General features: G+C 43.2%; 1 long non-coding RNA gene across 1 annotated transcript in view; it reads left to right on the top strand.

Annotated features, from left to right (window-relative positions):
- The window catches only part of LOC132542387 (uncharacterized), a 91,092-nt gene extending 69,009 nt beyond the window's left edge, over window positions 1–22,083 (top strand). The window contains exon 5 of the long non-coding RNA XR_009553445.1: window positions 20,627–22,083. This is a non-coding gene — a long non-coding RNA (uncharacterized LOC132542387). The remainder of the gene's footprint in view (window positions 1–20,626) is intronic.
- The last annotated feature ends 338 nt before the right edge of the window (window positions 22,084–22,421 follow it).

Genomic DNA, 22,421 nt, shown 5'->3' with positions numbered 1-22,421 from the left:
ACAGTGGAGCTGCGCTCCAGAGATAACCCTAGTGATCGAAATTAAGCCTACAGGGTGAGTGGGGAGGGCCCCACAGGTAGCGTGGAAGACATGTGTGTGAGGTCTCAGCTTGATCCCCAGCATCATAGATTCCAAAGTGAACTGGTATTCTAACCTCTCCACCCCCTCGCTCCCTCATAAAAAAATTAACAAATAAATAGTTCTTTTTAAACTAAATAAAAACCCCATAGGTCCACAAGAACATGAGAATGAAGGAAGAGGCAGCAGCAGAGAAGAGATATCAATCACATTTTGCAGGGGGTCAGGCAGGGGCACACCCTACTGAGTGCACACATTATGTGCAAGAAACCAGATTCAAGCCCCCCCCCCCAGTAGTGAAGCAGTGAAGTAAGTCTTTAGGTGTCTTTCTTTCTCTTTTTTTGTATCTCCTATTAGCCTCTCATTCCTCTCTATCCTAAGGGGGAGAAAAAAAAAAAAAGCCATCAGGAGCAGTGGATTTATCATGCAGGCACCAAGCCCCATTGAGAATCCTGGTGGTAACAGAAAATTTAAAAAGAAAATTTTGAAAACAAACAAACAAAAAAAAACAAACGAGTAGTAACTGATCCAACAGACAGGAAAAAGAACACGGGAGTGCTAAGCAGGGAGGAGGTGGCGGGGAATCTAACACTGGCACAGCTAAATCCTGGACAGAATTTTGAACTGGAGGCACCAAGGAGGGTGTGGCAGAGACAGCTAGATGAGTCACAGAGTCTGCCCTTTTTCCAGAGCAATAAAATCAAGCAGAAAGGTGATCTGCCCATATTCTCTATTCTAATTGATTTCTATTTGTTTGTTGTTACCAAGGATTCACCACTCCCAGCTGACTTTTTCACATAAAGAGAAAGAGAGAAAGTGAGAGGAAGAGAGAGATCTTAGCACTGAAGTTGCATCCAATACAGTAGGCTTAAACCTGATCCATGCTCATGGCAAAGCAGGCACACTACCTAGGTGAGCTATTTTGCCGATCCCATCTGCTCATATTCTTACTGCATGACAAAAAAGAAATTCTATGCTCTGCTCTCTCACAGGTCTCACAGACACCATCCATATTCCCTACACTCTGTCATATACCTGGTCTGCCACTTCACTAAAAATAACCAGGCATGTTAAAAGACAGAATCAAATAGTGGAAAATCAAGAGACAAAAAAAAAAAAAAAAAAAAAGGCAACAGACCCACAGATGGTCCAGGTTATCAGACACAATTTTTATTAGTGATTTAATACTGATTTACAAAATTATGAGGGAACTCAAGGAAGAAATCCATTTACAATTGGATCCAAAAAGATAAAATGCCTAGGAATGAACCTAACACAGGAGGTGAAGCATCTTTTCAATGAAAGCTATAAGACATTGTTAAAAGAAAGAGGATGACAAAGAAATGGAAGAACATCCCCTGTTCATAAACTGGAAAAATGAAATTAGACTACCACCTAACACCATGCACCAAAATTAACTGAAAATAGTTCAAAGAGGGAGTTGGGCTGTAGCACAACGGGTTAAGCGCAGGTGGTGCTAAGCTCAAGGACCGGCGTAAGGATCCCAGTTCGAGCCCCCGGCTCCCCACCTGCAGGCAGGTCCCTTCACAGGCAGTGAAGCAGGTCTGCAGGTGTCTGTCTTTCTCTCCCCCTCTCTGTCTTCCCCTCCTCTTTCCATTTCTCTCTGTCCTATCCAACAACAATGACATCAATAATAACTACAACAATAAAACAACAAGGGCAACAAAAGGGAATAAATAAATAAAATAAAATATAAAAAAAATAGTTCAAAGATCTGGATATTAGACTTGAAACTATAAAATACATAGAAGAATACATTGGTGAAACATTTCAGGACCTTAACATTAAAGGCATACTGGGAGACTCCACCCCATGGGCAAGGGAAACAAAACCAAAAGTGAACATATGGGACCATAGCAAATTGTAAAGCATCTGCACATCAAAAGAAAATTCCATAAGAATAAACACGAAAGCCAGCCAATGGTAAAAGATTTTTTTCACAATATGATTCAGATAAGCAGATGATGTCAAACATGTATAAAGAACTCCTACAGCTCAACAAAAAGAAAAACCCAATAAAAAATGGGCAGAAGATGTGAATAAACAGTTCTATAAAAAAAGAGATACACAGGGTCCACAGACTTATGTGGAAATGCTCCAATTCACTCATCCTTAGAGAAATGCAAATTAAACCACATAAGATTCCACCTCACACCTGTGAAAATGGGCTACATCAATAAAACAAGAGAAGATAAGTGTTGGAGAGGATGTGGAGAGAGAAAAATAAAAATTAAAAAAAAAAAGACTGGTTAAGCACAATTTGTAATAGCCAAAACCTGGAAGCAACCCAGGTGTCCAACAACAGATGAGTGGCTGAGCAAGTTGTGGTATATATACACAATGGAATACTACTCAGCTGTAAAAAAAATGGTGACTTCACCGTTTTCAGCCGATCTTGGATGGACCTTGAGAAATTCATGTTATGTGAAATAAGTCAGAAACAGAAGGATGAATATGGGATGATCTCACTCTCAGGCAGAAGTTGAAAAACAAGATCAGAAACGAAATGCCTTGTCTTGATGCTGAATGCAAGCAACTACTAAAGCAGTATGATGAGTTGGGCGACCCAGATGTGGCCGACCATCTCATTGCCTCCCTGGATGCAGCACGCCAAGCCCGCTGGCAACAACTCACGGAAAGTCTGAACTTCACCCACTCAAGTAGGAAGGCCTGGAAGCTTCTTCATAGTCTGGGTGCCAGTAGTCAACCCTCTCCCGTCTCCCATCCTCCCGTATCTCCAAACTCAGTGGGCAGTCACCTAACTCAAGTTGGACGTGCTAAGATCGACCCAGTCTAGAAAAAGAAATTTCCCATGAGTGGTCATCCCACTTCCGTTTATCTTGTCCATCTCCAAAACTCTCTCCCTTTACACTGTCTGAACTGGAAGACACTTTGAAGAGGGTTAAACCGGGAACAGCTGCTGGATATGATAACATTACCCCAGAACTCATTCTTAACCTGGGCCCCGCGGCAAAGAAGTGGCTCACTACATTCCTGTCCCATATCTTGAAATCCGAATCTATGCCCAAAATTTGGCATCGTGCAAAGATAATAGCAGTTTTGAAACCAAAAAAAGACCCAACACTGGCCGCCAGCAATAGACCAATTTCTCTCCTCTCCATGTGTTACAAACTCCTTGAGAGGCTGCTTCTGTCACGAATTTCTCCTCTTACAGAGAAATTCCTATCACCCGCCCAAGCTGGTTTCCGCCCAGGAAGATCTACCTGCGAACAAGTCCTGGCCCTCTCAACTTACATTGAAAATGGATTCCAGAAGAATTTAAAGACGGGTGCTGTCTTTGTTGATCTCACAGCAGCCTATGACACGGTCTGGCATCGTGGTCTCCTAGTCAAGATCTCAAGATGCCTGCCTCCATGGGTGGCCAAGACTATATCGTTTCTTCTCCAAAACAGAAGATTCCGGGTGCATCTGGGTGACAAGTCTAGCAGATGGAGATTTGTCTCAAGTGGCCTCCCCCAGGGCTCTGTTCTGGCTCCTACGCTATTTAATATTTACATCAATGACTTCCCAGAAACTTCTTCAAGGAAGTTCATCTACGCCGATGACATCTGCTGTGCAACTCAGGCATCCAAGTTTGACATCCTCGAGGAAACACTCACGAAAGACATGTCTCTGATATCTGATTACTGTAAAAAATGGCGACTAATCCCTAGCACTGCAAAAACGGTATCATCTGTTTTCCATCTACACCATGCCTCGGCCTCGCGTGAGCTTAATGTGCAGCTTGGTGATACGAGAATCCGGCATGAAGCCCAGCCAGTCTATCTTGGTGTTAGTCTCAGTCGCACTCTGTCATTTCACGAACATCTCATAAAAACTGCAGCAAAGGTGGGCGCGAGGAATAACATCATTGCAAGACTGGCCAGCTCCTCATGGGGCGCGAGCGCTTCCACACTGCGATCATCATCTCTGGCATTATGCTATTCCACTGCAGAATACTGTGCCCCAGTATGGTTCCGTAGCCCCCATGTCCACTTGGTCGATTCCAAATTATATTCCTCCATGAGGATAATTTCTGGAACCATCCGTTCCACCCCGGTTCCATGGCTGCCAGTTCTTAGCAACATCGCCCCGCCAGATATTCGTCGGGATGCAGCATCATCTAAGTTCATTTCCCACGTCTACGCTCGACCCGACCTGCCAATATACGTGGATATCTTCGCCCACCCTGCCCAACGCTTGACGTCTCGTCATCCAATCTGGTCCCCTACGCCTACACTGAACTTCTCTGTTCCAGACTCTTAGAAACAGAGTTGGCAGTCAGCTGAGGTAAAGAACAAACACCTCATCACAGACCCCTGCAAGCCTCAACCCGGCTTTGACCTAGCACGTTATGATTGGGCCCTCCTCAATCGCTATTGAACAGGCCGTGGCCAGTGTGCAGCTATGTTCCACCACTGGGGAGCCAGAGACGACCCGAACTGCCCCTGCGGCTACAGACAGACTATGACCCACATAGTCAACGACTGCCACCTTTCCAGATTCAAAGGAGGTCTCGAAACTTTACATCAGGCTCAACCTGACGCTGTTAATTGGCTACGGAAGAAGGGCAAACGCTAGAAGAAGAAGAAGAAGAAGAAGAAGAAGAAGAAGAAGAAGAAGAAGAAGAAGAAGAAGAAGAAGAAGAAGAAGAAGAAGAAGAAGAAGCCGATCTTGGATGGACCTTGAAAAATTCATGTTATGTGAAATAAGTCAGAAACAGAAGGATGAATATGGGATGATCTCACTCTCAGGCAGAAGTTGAAAAACAAGATCAGAAATGAAAACATAAGTAGAACCTGAAATGTAATTGGCATATCGCACCAAAGTAAAAGACTCTGGGGTGGGTGGGTGGGGAGACTACAGATCCATGAGGATGACAAATGACAGTGGGGGTTGTATTGTTAAATGGGAAACTGGGGAATGTTATGCATGTACAAACTATTGTATTTACTGTTGAATGTAAAACATTAATTCCCCAATAAAGAAATAAATTTTTTAAAAAAGACTGGTTACATAGTAAAGCAGTTATACAGAAAGACCCTTACACCTGAGGCATCAGAGGTTCCAGGTTCAAAGCTCAGTCCCACCAGAAGCCAGAGGAAGGTTCAATAGCTGCTCTGGGAAAACTAGAAAAAGTTTCATTTGATAGGTCAGAGAGAAATGGAGAGGAAAGGAAGACGTAGAAAGAGAGAAGAGACGCACTTCCAACACTGCTTTACCACTCTTGAAGTTCCCCTGCCTCTCACAGGTGGAGTGCAGGACCTTGAACTGGGCCTTTGAGCACGTAGAACACTCTACCAGATGTGCCACTGTCCAAGCCCCAGACACGATTTTCTAAAGACCATGATTAATAGGCATAAGGAACAGATGAGAATATGGAAAACTTTACCCAAATACCGGGATTTTTTTTTACCTACCACCTTTTTTCATACTACCACCTCCATACTGTGTCCCTCTTTCTAGCCTCTCCTTCTCTGTTAATCTTAATTTTGTTGTCCATGCCCACTTGTCTGTTATTTTGCTTTGTTTTATCTGCTCAATTTTATTTTCTGGCACTACACACATGGATAGACTCACCCAATAAATATTTTTATCTTCTGCATCCATTTTACTTGAGTGAATGGCACAATTTTATTCTTGGCTATGGGGGAGATAGCTAAACACATTGGAGCACAGGAATTATTCACCTGAGGACCCAGATTCTGTCCCTGGTACTACCGTATGCCTGCCATAGTCCATCAGTTTTCTGTACATTCTCATAAAAATAAATAAATCTTTACATTTTAAAATCTTTTTATAGCTAAGGAGTATTTCACTGTTTAAATTGTATGATGCTTTCTTTACCCAGCCATCTATCATTGGACACTTTCACTGCTTCCATATTTTAGTTACTATAAATAACAGTGGAATTAGCATTGGGGTGGGTATAACTTTTTGCATTAATATTTTCATATTCTTTGAATAGATACACAAGTGTGGGGTAGCTGGACCATATGAAAGTCCTATTTTTAGCTTCTTGAGGAAACTCTATCCTGGCTTCCAAATGGTTGCATGAATTTACCTTCCCACCAACAGTGCACCAAGTATTTCTTTTCCTCCACATCTCCCCATATACATGGTTTGTGTCTTTCTATCTCTTAATGTCTTGTTCTACAGATTTTATAGCATCTTGTAATTTTATTACAGCATCCTTTTACCTCCTTTGTTAAATTTATTCCCAAGTGTTTAATTCTTTGGGATGCAATTGTAAATGGGGTTGCTTCCTTAATTTCATCTTCTCCATTGCTATTAGCATATAAGAATGGAACAAAATTTTACATAGTCAGTTTGTTTCATTCATTGCTTCTAATAGCTTATTAATATAGTCTTAAGGAGTGTTCTGTAAGTTATCAAAACATTTACAAATAATGACAACTTCACTTCTTTTCCAATCAGGATCTCTTCTACTTCTTATTTAAATTCTCTAACACCTCTAGTTCTAAGTTAAATAGAATTGGTGAGAGTTGGCAGATGTGAATGCATCTATTTTCAGGATATGTACAAGGCCTTGAGGTTAAGTGACCTTGAGGCTGAGATATGGGAGTTAAAGGATATTTGCTTAAGACTTAAACACCCTAAGCAATCTGCAGTCAGTCCCAAAACCGCTGCCTCCGGAGACACGTGTGTTGTTAAAATTCGGAGGCTCCAGCTGGCCGGGCTAGCTTCACAGGCGAGTAACAGAGACGACCAGAGACATACGGCTGGGCAGGGAAGCTGTATTTCTTTATTTAAGAACAACGATTTATAAACTAAACCAAACTAATCACCAAACAGAAGTCTGCTGCCTCTTTCTCCCATGGCGGCGCCAAGAACTCTCAAACTCTGGAACTCTCCAACTCTGGAACTCTGGAACTCTCTCGGGGTTCCTTGGGGTGGGGACAAGTGGGCCTGCGAAACTAGCAGGACTTAACCAATTTTCTTGGCAGGGGGAGAGCTAGAACAACCCAATGTAAAGCATACAACAATTCTCCCTTTTTTTTTTTTAACTAAATGACCACAGTATCAGGGGTGTGGGGTGAACAGAAACCTATATCATACAGGCATTTTTAAAAAAGAAACTGGCACAAACATGGAGAAACATGTAAGCAAATAACAAGAACCAGTGTACTGCCAAGGGAAGGCCTGCGGGGGCCATCTTTTTGCCTCTGTGGGCAAAACTTTATCAGCTTAAAAAAAACATTTCTTGCCTCTGGGGGGCGTACTTGTCTCGACAGGCATTTGCATGGGGATGGGGAACGGCCTAGAGTCCCAAAGGCAGCTGGCTGCAATTTACTTACTATGAAACAAAACTTGTTATTAGCATAACCACAGCACAATCTAAAATTTCTAATAGAGAAGGAATTTGAGACTTTTACATATCAACAACGTCTTTTTAACCTTTTGTTACACCCATTCAAGATGGAGACACACCCTAGGTGTGCACAGGAAAGGAAACCTCAGGCATGAGAATAATTAGCATAGCCATTGTGCGATCTACCATTTCTAATAGAGAAAGTAATCGAGAGTTTTACATATCAACAAGTCTATTTAACCTTTTGTTATACCCATTCAAGATGGAGACACACCCTAGGTGTGCGCAGGAAAGGAAACCTCAGGCATGAGAATAATTAGCATAGCCATTGTGCGATCTACCATTTCTAATAGAGAAGGTAATCAAGAGTTTTACATATCAACAAGTCTATTTAACCTTTTGTTATACCCATTCCAGATGGAGACACACCCTAGGTGTGCGCAGGTCTTTAGATCAACTTAGTTAAAATATATTGATTGTTAACTAATTTTTACCTCAGACTTTAAATGTAAGTTAATTTTATCTTTATGAGAATTACGTTGAAAACCTTTTTCATTTAACTTTGACTAGTAAGAATTTAGCCTTAAAGTTACTGCTTACCAAACTTTAAACATACACATAAACATGGTCATTAATACACAAGGAGAGAAACCTTTGTTACGAAGACATGTCATTTTAAACACGAATTTAGATATGTACTGTCTTAGTTGTTGGGGGGGGTCACCATCTAGAGGTGGCTTCCCGCACAGCTCCACTTCAAGGAATTTCCGGATTGCGATCTCTGCACGAATCTATGCGTACTCCAGCTTGTCTGCCTTCAGACCGGAGCTGAGGATCTCTGCCAGTGTGTCCAGTTTTGGCAGGGGGCCCGGGGGGTCCGGGAGGTCCGGGATCGTTCCAGAATTCATAGCACGAGGGCGGGCGGGCCAGCCTTGTAGAAGGCGCGGGCCTTGGTGCCCAGGGGTGGCGGCCATGATAGGCCGCCGCGGCCCTGCCCCATGGCCTTGTCATATCTGCTGCCCTGCTCGCAGTGGCTGAGCAGTGTGGAGGGATCACGCGTCCAGTGTCCTGCGCCATGTGGTGGAGAGCCGGCTCCTGTGGGCTGGCCTGCGTACTGGCATTGGGCTCCTGCGTGCTGGCATCGGGCTCCTGCATGTTGGCATCAGGCTCTAGCGTGCTGGCGTCGGCCTCCTGTGGGCTGCGGGGCTGCAGGGCTGCGGGCGCAGTGCGCGGGGTTGTCCGGGCGCAGCCGGCTGGCTGGCTGTTCCACCAGGTGGAAAAGGCAGCTCCGCACCTTGCCTCTTGCCCGCTGACTCTTCCCAACTCCTCTGGCTGTTTTGAGTGTGCCCGAGTGTGTGGAAACCACAGAGTGGTCAAGAGATAAATGTTCCAGAAACAGCAAAACAGTCTCGTGAAGAAAAAGCAGAGGCCTTTGGAGATCTCTTCACAAACAGAAGAGAAGGCCATAGTGCATAGGTAGCCAAATTGTCTTCACTTATCTGAGAGATGCACAGGTCAGGTCCACGTGGGTGCCATTTGTTGTTAAAATTCGGAGGCTCTAGCTGGCCGGGCTAGCTTCACGGGCGGGTAACAGAGACGACCAGAGACATATGGCTGGGCAGGGAAGCTGTATTTCTTTACTTAGGATGAACGATTTATAAACTAAACCAAACTAATCACCAAACAGAACTCTCCTGCCTCCTTCCCCCGCAGCGGCGCCAAGCACTCTCAAACTCTGCAACTCTCCAGCTCTGGAACTCTGGAACTCTCTCGGGGTTCCTTGGGGCGGGGACAAGTGGGCCCACAAAACTAGCAGGACTGAACCAATTTTCTTGGCAGGGGGAGAGCTAGAACAACCCAATGTAAAGCATACAACACACGTGTTCGGTTTCTCCTGTGGCAGCTTCCGCTTCCACGACCCCTCCCCCCACTGTCCCCCCCAAGACACGTGTTCAGCCGCTCCTTTGACCCCTCCCCCAGCTGTCCCCACAGACACGTGTTCGGCTCCTTCTGCTTCTCTGGCCCCGCCCCCTGCTTCCCCTCCTCTCTCCATTTCTCTCTGTTCTATCCAACGACCACAATATCAGTAATAACAACAATATAATTACATACAATAATAAAACAACTAGGGCAACAAAGGTAAGATACAAAAAAAAGGGGGGGAGATAAGATAGTTCCCACTTCCCTACACCTTAGAGTCTTTGTTAAAAGATAAGTTCTTTTTCCCCTTGAATCACCCAGGACCTTCCAAATAACGGCTGACTACCATGACAAATAATATAAAACATAATCATAAATGAATAGGAAAGATACATCCCCCAATACTCAGTTGGTCAAGGCACCAAACCTCTTTTTCTATAAAGCATTCAAATCAGATGCCCTTCTAACCACGAGAAGCAGATTGTTTGTGTTTCTTCCACAAGAATCCTAGAAAAAAACATCTGGACCCCTGCACACCCTGACATCACCCACTAGATGGCACGACTACAGTGGCACACCCCCTAAAACCCTACGCGATCTGAAGAATCTGATTCACAGACTCCAAGGACAGAACCTTTTTACTGCCTGTCTGCCTTTCCTGCTTTTGCTTTGACCTGTCACATTTTGGTGGTTCCAGCTCACTTTCTACAGAAAAGAAGAATTCCAGAGGCTGACCTTCCTCATGCAGCATTTCATCCCCTGCCATTTCTCCCCCTAGTCGCCTACTTTGGACTGAGACTTTTATCGGACTTGCTGGTATACCCTTTGGACACTTTAGACAATTTTACAGCAGCTTTCTTCCCTTCACGTTGCTGGTTTTTCATAGTCTGACCCTGAGTAGTTCACAGACTTTACACACTGTTGCCCTGGCCATTAGATAAAAGGAAAGGGGGAGATGCTGGGAAATTGTGCAGATGCATTCGCATCTGCCATGTTGTCCCCTCAGGTTACTGCTAGTTCCCGTGAGAGTTGGGATATTCTCGGAGTGCCTGTTCAACCATGTTGTGCCCTCAGGGCACATTGTCTATATCCCTGCGATATCTGGAGTGCTTTGGTTACTCCTCCCCCCTCCCATTCTCACGAGAGTTATTATCCTATCCTGGAGTGCTATGGTTACTCCTCCCCCTTCCCATTCTCGTGAAAGCTACTCCTATAAAAACCCTTCATTTTCCGCACCTCGCTCTCTTGCCAGCGCTTCACTCCAGTGTTCAGACGCAAGAAAGGTTACTGCGTGAGGCGGCCATTTTCGCTACCTCCACATGGCCCAACCTGCTTCTCTAGCACCCAACTCTGAGGTGCCAGCGCGAATAAAGATTTGTGTTTCCTCTTCGCTCCGGACCCCGTCTGTCTCATCTCCACGGCCCGTGCACAACAACATCTGGCTCAACAACAGAGAGTGAGCAGCCTTCTCATATTGCTGATTCTAAAGAAAAGGTTTTCTACTTTTCACCAGTGAGTTCATACTATATGGCCTTTATTATGTTGAAATATATACCGTTTGTTCCCATTTTATTGAGGGAAGTTGTCATAAATACGTGTCAGATACTTTCTCAACATATACCAAAATGATTATAATTTGTCCCTTCCTTTTGTTGTGGTAGTGTATCATGTTTATTGATTTGTTTAATGTCTCCCAGTGCAGGCCGAGGACCAACAACCAAAGCACAAAACATTAAGTATAATTCTCCAATAAGTTATTGATGTAGTGCCAAGATTCATGACTGTACTTGAATGCACAAAGAGACAATGAAATAAGTCCACTGATAAAATAACTGGGAGGACTTTAGGTTTATTGCAGCAAGTATGGTAGAAGAGTGCAGTAGACGAGAGAGAGAGAGAGAGAGAGAGAGGAAACACAGACTGTTCTCTGCTTATACATTCTTCAATTAAAATTGTGTTCTGTTGGAAAAACAGAGAAGAGTGTGCAGTTGGCCACCCTGGCATCAGAGGCAAGGTTTTTATCCTGTTCAGTTCCCAGGTGTGGAGGCTTATCTTTTGATACTCCCTCATTCAGAATGCTTAGACGCTGACTGCTAGTTTTTGCACTTGTCTTAAGCCTGGGCGGTGTTAATGGTCTAACTCTAATCTGTTGCTACTCTGTTGTCCTGGCAAAAAGTCTTATTTATGATTTTGTGCCATCGGAGGCATAGGAGGCAATAAAGCACATGACTATTGCAGTGGCCAAATTGGAAATATATTTTTAAGTCCACAATCAAATGATTGACTCTAGAATGCATACTTTGCAGGTTCACACACTCATTTCTCCCAGTCAAGTATTTTTCAAAACTACATGTGGCTATGAGGTTCAGATACTACCTGGAGTGTGAATACTTTCCATGATCAGTTAAGAAAGGCATGTTAGCTATCAGGCTCAGGCAAAAGTTATTAAAGTCATGGGCTCCTTGGAATATACCTAAAATAGACTGTAGCTTCTTCCCACATGAAGACCCTTAGTTTCATCTTCTTTATTCTTGCATTTAGGTTCCTATTTATTAAACAATTTGTCCTGCTTTATACCTTATGGCCTTTCAGCCTCTAAGTTGCAGACGTTAGCATGATGCCATCCTGACTTCCCTGGACAACAACCTCATCAATGTGTCCCGAAGTCTCACCTCTCCAGAGCTCTACCTCACTAGAGAAAGATAGAAACAGGCTGGGGGTATGGATCGACCTGCCAACACCCATGTTCAGTAAAGAAGCAATTACAGAAGTCAGACCTTCTACATTCTACATGCCTTAAAGAATTTTGGTCCATACTCCCAGAGAAGGATAAAGAATAGGGAAGCTTCCAATGGAGAGGATGGGATATGGAACTCTGGTGGTGGGAATTGTACCCGTTATCCTACAATCTTGTTACTCATTATTAAATCACTAATAAGAGAGAGAGAGAGAGAGAGAGAGAGAGAGAGAGAGAGAGAGAGGGAAAAAAGAACTGTGGCCCAGGAGGTGGCACAGTGGATAAAGCATTGGACCCTCAAGCATGAGGTCCTGAGTTCAATCACGACAACACGTGTTCCAGACTGATGCCTGGTTCTTTCTCTTTCCTCCTATCTTTCTCATAAATAAATAAAGAAATCTGAGGAGGGGGGTGCGGAGGGAGATGGAGAGAAAAGAACCATATGTCCTTATAATAAACTCAGATGGATTTTGATGTGATTCTCTTCTGAAAACTTGGGCACTAGAAGTGTGACTTCCTAAAGAGCAAGTCAACCCCATAACACCTCCCAAGCTCATTCTGCTGGCAGAACCCAAATATGTTTTAGAAGAACTTGGATAAATCTCCAACAATGTAATTGGGTAGCTGGCCCCACAGTTCCATCTCATACTGTGCAGTAGCAATAAAAGCCAGCCTAGAGAAACTGAAAGGCAGTTGTGTAACCATATACTCTACGTGGCCACACAGGCAAAAATCTATAGCAAGTCCCATTTTTGAGGAGTAGGCCCTGCTAATTAAACTGGTTGTGAAAAGTACTCCTGCAAGTAATTCACTGAGGTGACTTACTGTTTCTAATTAGTTCCTTTGATAAATTTCCCTAAAGTGAAAACCTATTAAAATATTTATGTCATATCCAGAACTGATTGTCCCTGTTTCTGTAGGTAGTTAGGTAACATTCTAATAACCTCAGTTGCCTATTTAAGACCATTCCTGGTCCATGGCAACAAAAACAAGTGATTCAAATTTCAGAAAATGCTTAGCTTTCTGTCGTCTCGTGCAGCGAAGAGCGGCAGTGGGGGTGGGGGACACCATATTAAATAATCTGCTTTGCACAGACATTGGCCCTTCACAGCTGGCTCTGGCTGATGCACTATATTGAGACAAACAGAAAAACACACCTGCAGTCTGTCCAAAAGTGAGTTCATGTGATTAAAGATCAAGCTAAAATTAAAAGAAGCCAGAACACATCTTTGTTTTACCCAGCCCCATAATTACAAAGAGTTTAGTCTACAGCAAAAGTTTTCAAAAACAAGTGACTCTGGCATTTAACTCTAGAAAAAGCACACAAAGCAAGTCCAAAGAAACAAGGCGTAGGGCCAGCAAGATAGTTCACCTTGGGAGAGTGCACGATCTTACTTGCTATATTTAAAGTGAATTGCTTTCTTCCGATGTTCTTCCCATGTCACCTAGCGCAGGGCAGGGCACATTAGCTACACTCAGCCACTGCCTACTGAATAGCTCAATGTAATTAGATAGAAGACCCAGGTAGATATCAGTAGGTATATGTCCCAAGGTCCCAAGCAAATGCCTGTGTGGAAACTATTTTGAGTCAAAGACCTCCATCCCATCTTGTTTCTTTTTTTTTATTATTTTTTATTTTTTTATTAAAGAAAGGATTAATTAACAAAACCATAGGGTAGGAGGGGTACAACTCCACACAATTCCCACCGCCCAATCTCCATATCCCACCCCCTCCCCCGATAGCTTTCCCATTCTCTATCCCTCTGGGAGCATGGACCCAGGGTCATTGAGGGTTGCAGAAGGTAGAAGGTCTGGCTTCTGTAATTGCTTCCTCGCTGAACATGGGTGTTGACTGGTCAGTCCATACTCCCAGTCTGCCTCTCTCTTTCCCTAGTAGGATGGGTCTCTGGGGAAGCTGAGCTCCAGGACACATTGGTGGTGTCTTCAATCCAGGGAAGTCTGGCCGGCATCCTGATGACACCTGGAACCTGGTGACTGAAAAGAGAGTTAACATACAAAGCCAAACAAATTGTTGAGCAATCCTGGTCCCAAAGCTTGGAAAAGTGGAGAGGAAGTATTAGGGAGGTACTCACTGCAAACTCTAGTGTACTTCTGCTTTCTTACTTTGGTGCCATACTCCAAACTCGGTCAATTTCTGCTTTGCGTTTCTACTTCTTTTTTTTTTTTTACATGCATAACATTCCCCAGATTCCCATTCAACAATACAACCCCCACTATTTCATTCATCATTTTTCATGGACCTGTATTCTCCCCACCCACCCACCCACCCACCCCAGAGTCTTTTACTTTGGTGTAATACTCCAATTCCATTTCAGGTTTGACTTGTGTTTTCTTTTCTAATCTTGTTTTTCAACTTCGGCCTGAGAGTGAGATCATCCCATATTCATCCTTCTGTTTCTGACTTATTTCACTCAACATGATTTTTTCAAGGTCCATCCAAGATTGGCTGAAAACAGTGAAGTCACCATTTTTTACAGCTGAGTAGTATTCCATTGTGTATATATACCACAACTTGCTCAGCCACTCATCTGTTGTTGGACACCTGGGTTGCTTCCAGGTTTTGACTATTACAAATTGTGCTGCCAAGAACATATGTGTACACAGATTTTTTTTGGATAGATATGTTGTATTCCTTAGGATATATCCCCAGGAGAGGAATTGCAGGATCATAGGGTAGTCTATCATGTCAGATATGAGAATAGCTGTTCCTGCCCTTTTTTGTGGGCCATTGGCTTGAATGATAGTTTTCCATCCTTTCACTTTAAGTCTGTGTTTGTCTTGTTGCGTTAGGTGAGTTTCCTGTAGACAACATATTGTTGGGTTGTGTTTTCTGATCCATCTTCCTACTCTGTGTCTTTTAATAGGTGAATTCAGGCCATTGACATTTATTGATATCAAAGATTGAAGATATTTTAACACCATTCTTGTAGAGTTTTAGAGTGTTTTGATATGTGTTCTATTTGTGGTGGTCTGGTTGTTTATAGGAAACCTTTCAGAACTTCTTTCAAGGCAGGCTTGGTGATGGTTGCTTCCTTCAACTGTTGCTTGTCTGAGAAGGTTTTGATGCTTCCATCTAGTCTGAATGACAATCTAGCAGGATATAGTATTCTTGGCTGAAAGCCTTTCTCATTGAGCACTCGATAGATATCTTGCCATTCTCTTCTGGCCTGTAGTGTTTGTATGGAGAAGTCTGCTGCTAATCTTATGGGTTTTCCTTTGTAGGTGACTCTTTGTTTTTCTCTTGCAGCCTTGAGGATCCTTTCTTTATCCTTATTCCTTTCCAATCTAAGTATGACATGTCTTGGTGTCTTTAGGTCTGGGTTAATTCTGTTTGGGACCCTCTGGGCTTCTTGAATCTTTATGTCTTTGATGTTGTCTAGACTAGAGAAATTTTCAGCTATTATGGCCTGGAGAACGCTTTCTTCCTCCCCTTCTCTTTCTTCCTCTGGTAAGCCAATAATGCGTATATTGTTTCTTTTGAAGTCATCCCATAGGACTCTGTTGTTGTTTTCAGCATCTCTTAATCTCTTTTTGAGACCTCTTACTTCTTCTTTAGTTGTCTCTAATTCATCCTCAATCTTGCTAATTCTGTCTTCAGCCTCATTGATTCTATTCTCTCTGCCCTCTACTGCTTTCTGGAGTTCATCTATTTTGTTGCCCTGCTCTGATACTGTTTTAGCTTGTTCAGCTAGTTGCCTTCTTAGCTCAGCAATTTCAGCTTTCAGCTCTCTAATAACCATGAGATTATTAGAATTTTCTTCCATATTCTCATTTGTTGTTCCTGCAGTTCTGATTACAATTTTTTCAAATTCTTTACTCACTCCTGTTATTATTTCCTTAGCTAATGTTTGGATGTTGAACTCGTTGTTTTGTGCTTCGCCCTCTGGAGGACTTTTAGCTGGACTCTTGTCCTGGTTCGAGTCTCCATTATTTTTTCTTGTTGTTTTAACCATTTTATATAAGTTAACAGTTTTTTCAATCCCTGAGTTGGAGTTCAGTGGTGTAAAAGCCTTTTTTTTTTTCCCCTGTAGGCTATGGTAGCCTGAGGGCTTTTAAACTATCAATAGGCTTCTTGGCTTAATCAATGACTCCTGACCAAGAGATAAAGCAGGGTGTGGCAGAGATAATCCAGTGGTTATGCAAAGAGACTTTCACAGCCCTTCAGCTATGCCACCGAGGTATAGGTCTTCTCCTGAGTTTCTCGGTTAGATCTCTGTGCCCTGGTGTCCCTCCCTGTTGCTGCTCCAGATTCTGAGGGTAGTAGCAATGGAGACTCAGAGTTGTACTTGGTGAGTCTCTGGGGAGTCCTTTCCTCCCTTCAACTGTCCCCTTGTTGGTGGAGCAGACTGGAGGTGGTGTCTCCACTGACAGACTGTCGAACTGTTAGCAGTCACTTAATCTCTCCTTAGGCCCCTCTCTCCTCTCTGTCACCAGCCACGCGTGTTTGTACTCACGGGCGATTTACTGGGTTTCTGTGGTCATTCTAGTCCTGTCTTGTTTCGGTCCGGGTGGTCTCCTTTGGTATTCCTAGTTGATCCCCCCATCTTGTTTCTAACCACTTTTAGAGACTTCTAAATGAAAGGCTAGCAGCTTGAAACTGCAGCCTGATTCAACTCTCCATTTTCTTTTTTTTTAAATATATTTTTAAAAATATTTATTTAATTTATTTATTCCCTTTTGTTGCCCTTGTTGTTTTATTGTTGTAGTTATTATTGTTGTTGTCGTTGTTGGATAGGACAGAGAGAAATGGAGAGAGGAGGGGAAGACAGAGAGGAGGAGAGAAAGATAGACACCTGCAGACCTGCTTCACCACCTGTGAAGCGACTCCCCTGCAGGTGGGAAGCCAGGGTTCAAACCAGGATCCTTATGCCAGTCCTTGTGCTTTGTGCCACCTACGCTTAACCCACTGCGCTACAGCCTGACTCCCTCAACTCTCCATCTTTTTCTAATAAGCAGCCATCAAAGAATAACAGACAACTCACTGAATCTGCTTTATTGGTCACTATGAAAAGAATGGCAACTCCCTGTCCTCTCTCTACTGATGACTAGGAAAGAAACAAGGGACAAACTGCTAATGGTTACAGAAGTTCCCACACTGCAACTTTCTCCACCCTGGTCAACCAACCAGAGAGCCTTTCAACAAGCCACCAAAATTGAGAGCATTTCCCTGGCATATGGTGGATTGAACCTGCAACCTCTGGGGCCTCAGGGGTCTAAGTTCAGTGCATCTCCACTATGCTACTGCCACTGCACTGTCCTCAACCTATGCTAAAATGTATATGTTCAGGACAGTAATAAATGAACAACAGGGGTGGGGTGGGGTGGCAGCGGCACATCCGGTGGAGTACACATGTTATCATGCACAAGGATCCAGTTTCAAGCCCCCAGTATTCACCTGCAGAGGGTAAGGGTCATGAGTACTGAGTACTGCATATGTTTCTCTGTTTCTTTCCCCTGCTCTATCTCCCCTTCCTTCATTTCTCTGTCGTTATCCAAAATAATTAAATTAAATTAAAAATAAAAAAGAAATAAATAATAATACTAGAATAGAATAATTATAACAGTGTACTATAATAAAACTTTGTGAATATAGCCTCTCTCTATCAAAATATCTTATTCCATGAAATCTTTTCAAGACTGCCTTAGGAGCTTTCCTCAAAGCACATGACTTCTCATTGTGGGATAGTCCTTGTGGGTGCCATCTAACTGACCTGGGTCACCAAAGCTGGGCAGGAACAGCTGGCGGGGACAGTGTGTCTGTAACTCAGAGGTGAGACAAGCTGTTCCATCAACCCCAATGTGAGAATCCCAGAGTACTGTGGCACAAAATGTTTATATAAATAAAAGTTTTGCCAGGCTAACTTGATAGTAACAGTTCAGAGGTAGGACAGTGAAAAATCCCTGAGGCTTAAGACATTTACAAATCATCATCTGCACTATTTAGGTTCATGATTAGTCAACAATTTCTTTGGCTTTATATGTTAATTCTTCTTTCAGCCACCAGGTTCCAGATGCTACCATGATGCCAACTGGACTTCTCTGGGCAGATGACTCCACCAATGTGTCCTGGAGACCTGCTTCCCCAGAGCCCTGCCTCACTAGGGAAAGAGAGAGGCAGGCTGGGAGTATGGATCGACCTGTCAACGCCCATGTTCAGCGGGGAAGCAATTACAGAAACCAGACCTTCCACCTTCTGCATCCCACAATGACCTTGTGTCCATACTCCCAGAGGGTTAAAGAATAGGAAAGCTATCAGGGGAGGGGATGGGATACGAAGTTCTGGTGGTAGAAATTTTGTGGAGTTGTACCCCTCTTATCCTATGTTTTTTGTCAGTGTTTCCTTTTTATAAATAATTTTAAAAAAGACATTTACAAGTGAAAAAAACAGCAGTCACCTTTTAGTCATTCTGAATATCAAAAGTTTGAATAGGACAGAATTCTGCCCCTGATGCCAGGGTGGCTAGCATAAACTCTGTCACCCTGTTTACCCACACAAGCCAATTTCCATTGAAAAGCTTATAGCCAGTGCACTTCTGCTTAGCAGAAAGCATTTAGTTCTCTCATTGCTGACATACCTCTCTATGTCTCAGTCTGGAGGCATATGGCTCCTTTTCATTGTCTGGCTCTCTTTCAGTGACTATTTCTTAGCTTGTTTATGCCAATAAACTCCCCATAGGCTTTTGCTGCATGCTGCCTTATTCTCTCCTAAATCCCCTGTACATCACCAGAAGAAGGCCAAATAAGTCTTTATTTGGTGGCCCTGTACAGCAGCCGGTTCACGGACGCTTCCCTGGGCTTCTATCGTGCCTGTTCTATACTTTCAGCTCTAGTTTTCTCTGATACAAGTTTGCCTGAGTTGCTGCTGATCAGCTACTGATCTGAACCTGATCTACTGAGACCTGCTTTCCATAAATCATCCTGTCAGAGAGGAGGAGAGACAATCTGGCAATTTAAATTATACACAGCTAGCTCATTATTGTGCGTCTTATTCAATTTCACTGTGCTTTATCTAAGTGTAAGGTAAACTGTCCTTTCTCTCCATAAACAAGTGCTTCTCCTTTAAAACATGCTCCCTGATCCAGCTTTCTAGTTCTATTTCCAACTTTGATTCCATCTCCCTAGATAATACCTTTGGTCCACCTGCATGCTAGCTGTCAGGTTCAGGCAAAAATTAGTAAAGTCATGGGCTCCTTGGAATATGCCTAAAATAGACCTACTAGCTTTTTCCAAAATGGAGACCTCAAATCTCATCTACTCTATTCTTGCTTTTAGGTTCCTGATTATTAGACAATTTGTTCTGCTTTATACCTTAATGCTTTTTCATCCACCAAGTTGCAGATGCTACTATGAGTCTATCCTGAATTTCCCGGGTAGACAACCTTACATATGAGTCCTGGAATCTCACCTTTCCAGAGCCCTACCTCAAGAGGGAAAGGTAGAAACAGGCTGGGAGTATGGATTGACTTGCCAATGCCCATGTCCAGAGGAGAAGCAATTACAGAATCCAGAACTCCCACCTTTTGTAACCCATGATGACCCTGGGTCCATACTCCCAAAAGGATAAAGAATAGGAAGGCTTTCTTTTTTCTTTTCTTCTCTCTCTCTCTTTTTTAAATGTATGCATTGAGTTGTTAGAAAAGTCATGATTCATTTTCACCAAGAAAAACAGAAAAATATGACATGGCTTTTCCAACAATCCAATATTTATTTTGACAAGCCACTTTTTAAATTTATGATTAATAGTGGTTTATAAGATTGTAATATTACCAGGTTTAGTTTCACATTGGACCCACCTACAAAGTTCTGAGCCCCCACCCTTCCAAGGATAACCACCATAGCTGTCATGAAGGGAAGGCTTTCAATGTAAGGGATGGGGTATGGAACTCTGGTGGTGGGAATTGTGTGGAATTGTACCCCTCTTATCCTATGGTCTTGTCAATATTTTTATTTTATTTTTAAAATTTATTTATTTATACCCTTTTGTTGCCCTTGTTGTAGTTATTTTATTGTTGAAGTTATTATTGATGTTGTCACTGTTGGATAGGACAGAGAGAAATGGAGAGAGGAGGGGAAGATAAAGAGGGGGAGAGAAAGACACCTGCAGGTGGGGAACCGGGGGTGCAGACACGGAGCTCCGGCAATAACCCTGGAGGAAAAAAAAGTGTCAACTTAGTTAAATAAGTACATTAATGTAAAGTTAACTTTTTAGGTTCCAATCTCTGTCTTCAGAGAAGAGAATTTTAAAGTAGTATTTGGTGGACCAAAAATACATCAAAGAACATCTCAGTGTCTGAAACAATATCTAAAAGGTGCTATATCTATATACCTGCTTATTAATAAGGATATTTCAGAATTCTATGAAGCTCGTTAACAGTCAAACATGTTGTGGTGGATCTTAAGTTGTCAAATATAAGTAAAGTCTTAAGTAACTTGGTTATAATATTAATACTTTAATTATGGTCACTTTAAGTTCCTTATTGGACTATTTTCTACAAACTTTTTCCTTTTCTCTTTAGAGCATCTGCTCCTCTCTTGCCTTGGAATAGCATGTCCTGAAATGGTGCTCTGGGACTTTGCTTTTGTGTCTCCTAATGTCACCTCAATCCCTTTTGCTGCTGCACCACCTCTGTTGGCCACAATTTGATTGTCAGTCCATGTGCCATCATGTCAAGCCATGCTGTCAATGCCTCCTGCTGCTGTCACCATGTCTCGGCTGTGCTGCCTTCCCTTTGCTAGTGAATTATTTCCCTGACACCAGGGGTGAGTTCAACTCCACTTTCATGTTCTCCAGATGCCTATTCTCTCCTTGATTCTCTGTGCATTGCCAGAAGACCAAACATGTCTTCACAGAGCGCCAGGGTGATGTCCCCACCTAGTGAAGTCAGAGTTAGAGGCTTGGAAGCAGCTCTGAAAATACGAAGCCCAGAATCTTTGTGTGGACCCCCATAATCTGAGACAGTTGATAAATTATCTTAGATTAACTGTTTTTTTCATGCTGAGATTGTAACTGAAACTTGTACAACTGAAACCTCAGGTTACGTGGGGACTAACGTTAACACTAGGTTATCCAGAACTCCAGGGCACATGACCTTTTTACAAGGCACTTATTTGCCTCATCAGATGTTTGCATTAGTCTGGAGCAGTAATTAAACAGGTTATTCTGGATTTTTATAGATCATTTTGAGGACTTTATAGGCTAGAAAAGCAATACTTGGAGAAAGTGCATCATCCTACAATTGTCTGTATCCGAACAAGAATTCAGATATTTGAACACCAAAACTAGTGTCTTTCCCCCATGGGGTGTTCTAGCCAAGTTGGAGGAAGAGGGGTTTCAACACGTTTCTGTTAAAAAAAATTACATTATTGAAAACCCTCAAAAATTATGTTAACACAGTCGCAGTTATTTATTTACCGTCCAGCTCTTGAAGAGCTCAGTGTTGAAGCAGAAAAATATGTGCTATATACAGAAAGAATCCCACCTTCAATGAGTTGTTATTATTTTTTGCCTCCAGGGTTATTGCTGGGGTTCAGTGCCTGCATTAGACTACATTTCCCCTAGAGGCCATTTTTCCCATTTTGTTGTTACCATTGCTGTATATGACAGAGAGAAATCGAGAGAGGAGGGGAGGACGGAGAGGGGGAGAGAAATATAGACACCTGCAGAACTGCTTCACCAGGCGTGAAGTGACCCCCCATGCAGGTGGCAAGCCGGGGGCTCAAACCGGGATCCTTACTCCTGACCTCGCGCGGGTCCTTGCACTTCACGCTATGTGCGCTTAACCTGAAGTGCTACCGCCCAGCCCCCAATGAGTTATGTCTTAACAAGGTATTTAGAGACATTTGCTCAGTCAAGCGGGAAAAAATGTGAGCTTTTCAAAGAACCTAGAAGGCACAGGCACAAGGCGTCGAAGCAGAGGGGCAGAGTGAGTGCTAGGTGATTTTTAGTCACTAGTCCCCAGCCTAGAGAGGGGGTGTCCAGCTATAGAAGGAAGCTTAGCTTCTATGAGGGTAGATAGCATCATGGTTATGCAAACAGACTCATGCCTGAGGCTCCAAAGTCCCAGGTTCAATCGCCTGCTGAGCAGTGCTCTGGTTAAAAAAGAAGGAGGAGGAGGAGGAGGAGGAGGACAGAGGGGCGATTGCTTCTGAGCTTACGCCAGCCCCCCACTAACCCCCCCACCACCAGTAAGAACCAACTTCAGCAGAGACTCCACGTGACTCTGACACCCCCACCCCCACCCCCCAGCTAGTGTTCTGCTCTGGGAGTCTCACTGGAGCCTTTGGCCTAAAGCCACACTCACCCGCTCACTC

The sequence above is a fragment of the Erinaceus europaeus genome, chromosome 1, assembly GCF_950295315.1.
Source record: "Erinaceus europaeus chromosome 1, mEriEur2.1, whole genome shotgun sequence".
NCBI lineage: Eukaryota > Metazoa > Chordata > Mammalia > Eulipotyphla > Erinaceidae > Erinaceus > Erinaceus europaeus.
Note: the sequence above shows the minus strand (reverse complement) of the source record. Positions and strands in the feature narration are given on the sequence as shown.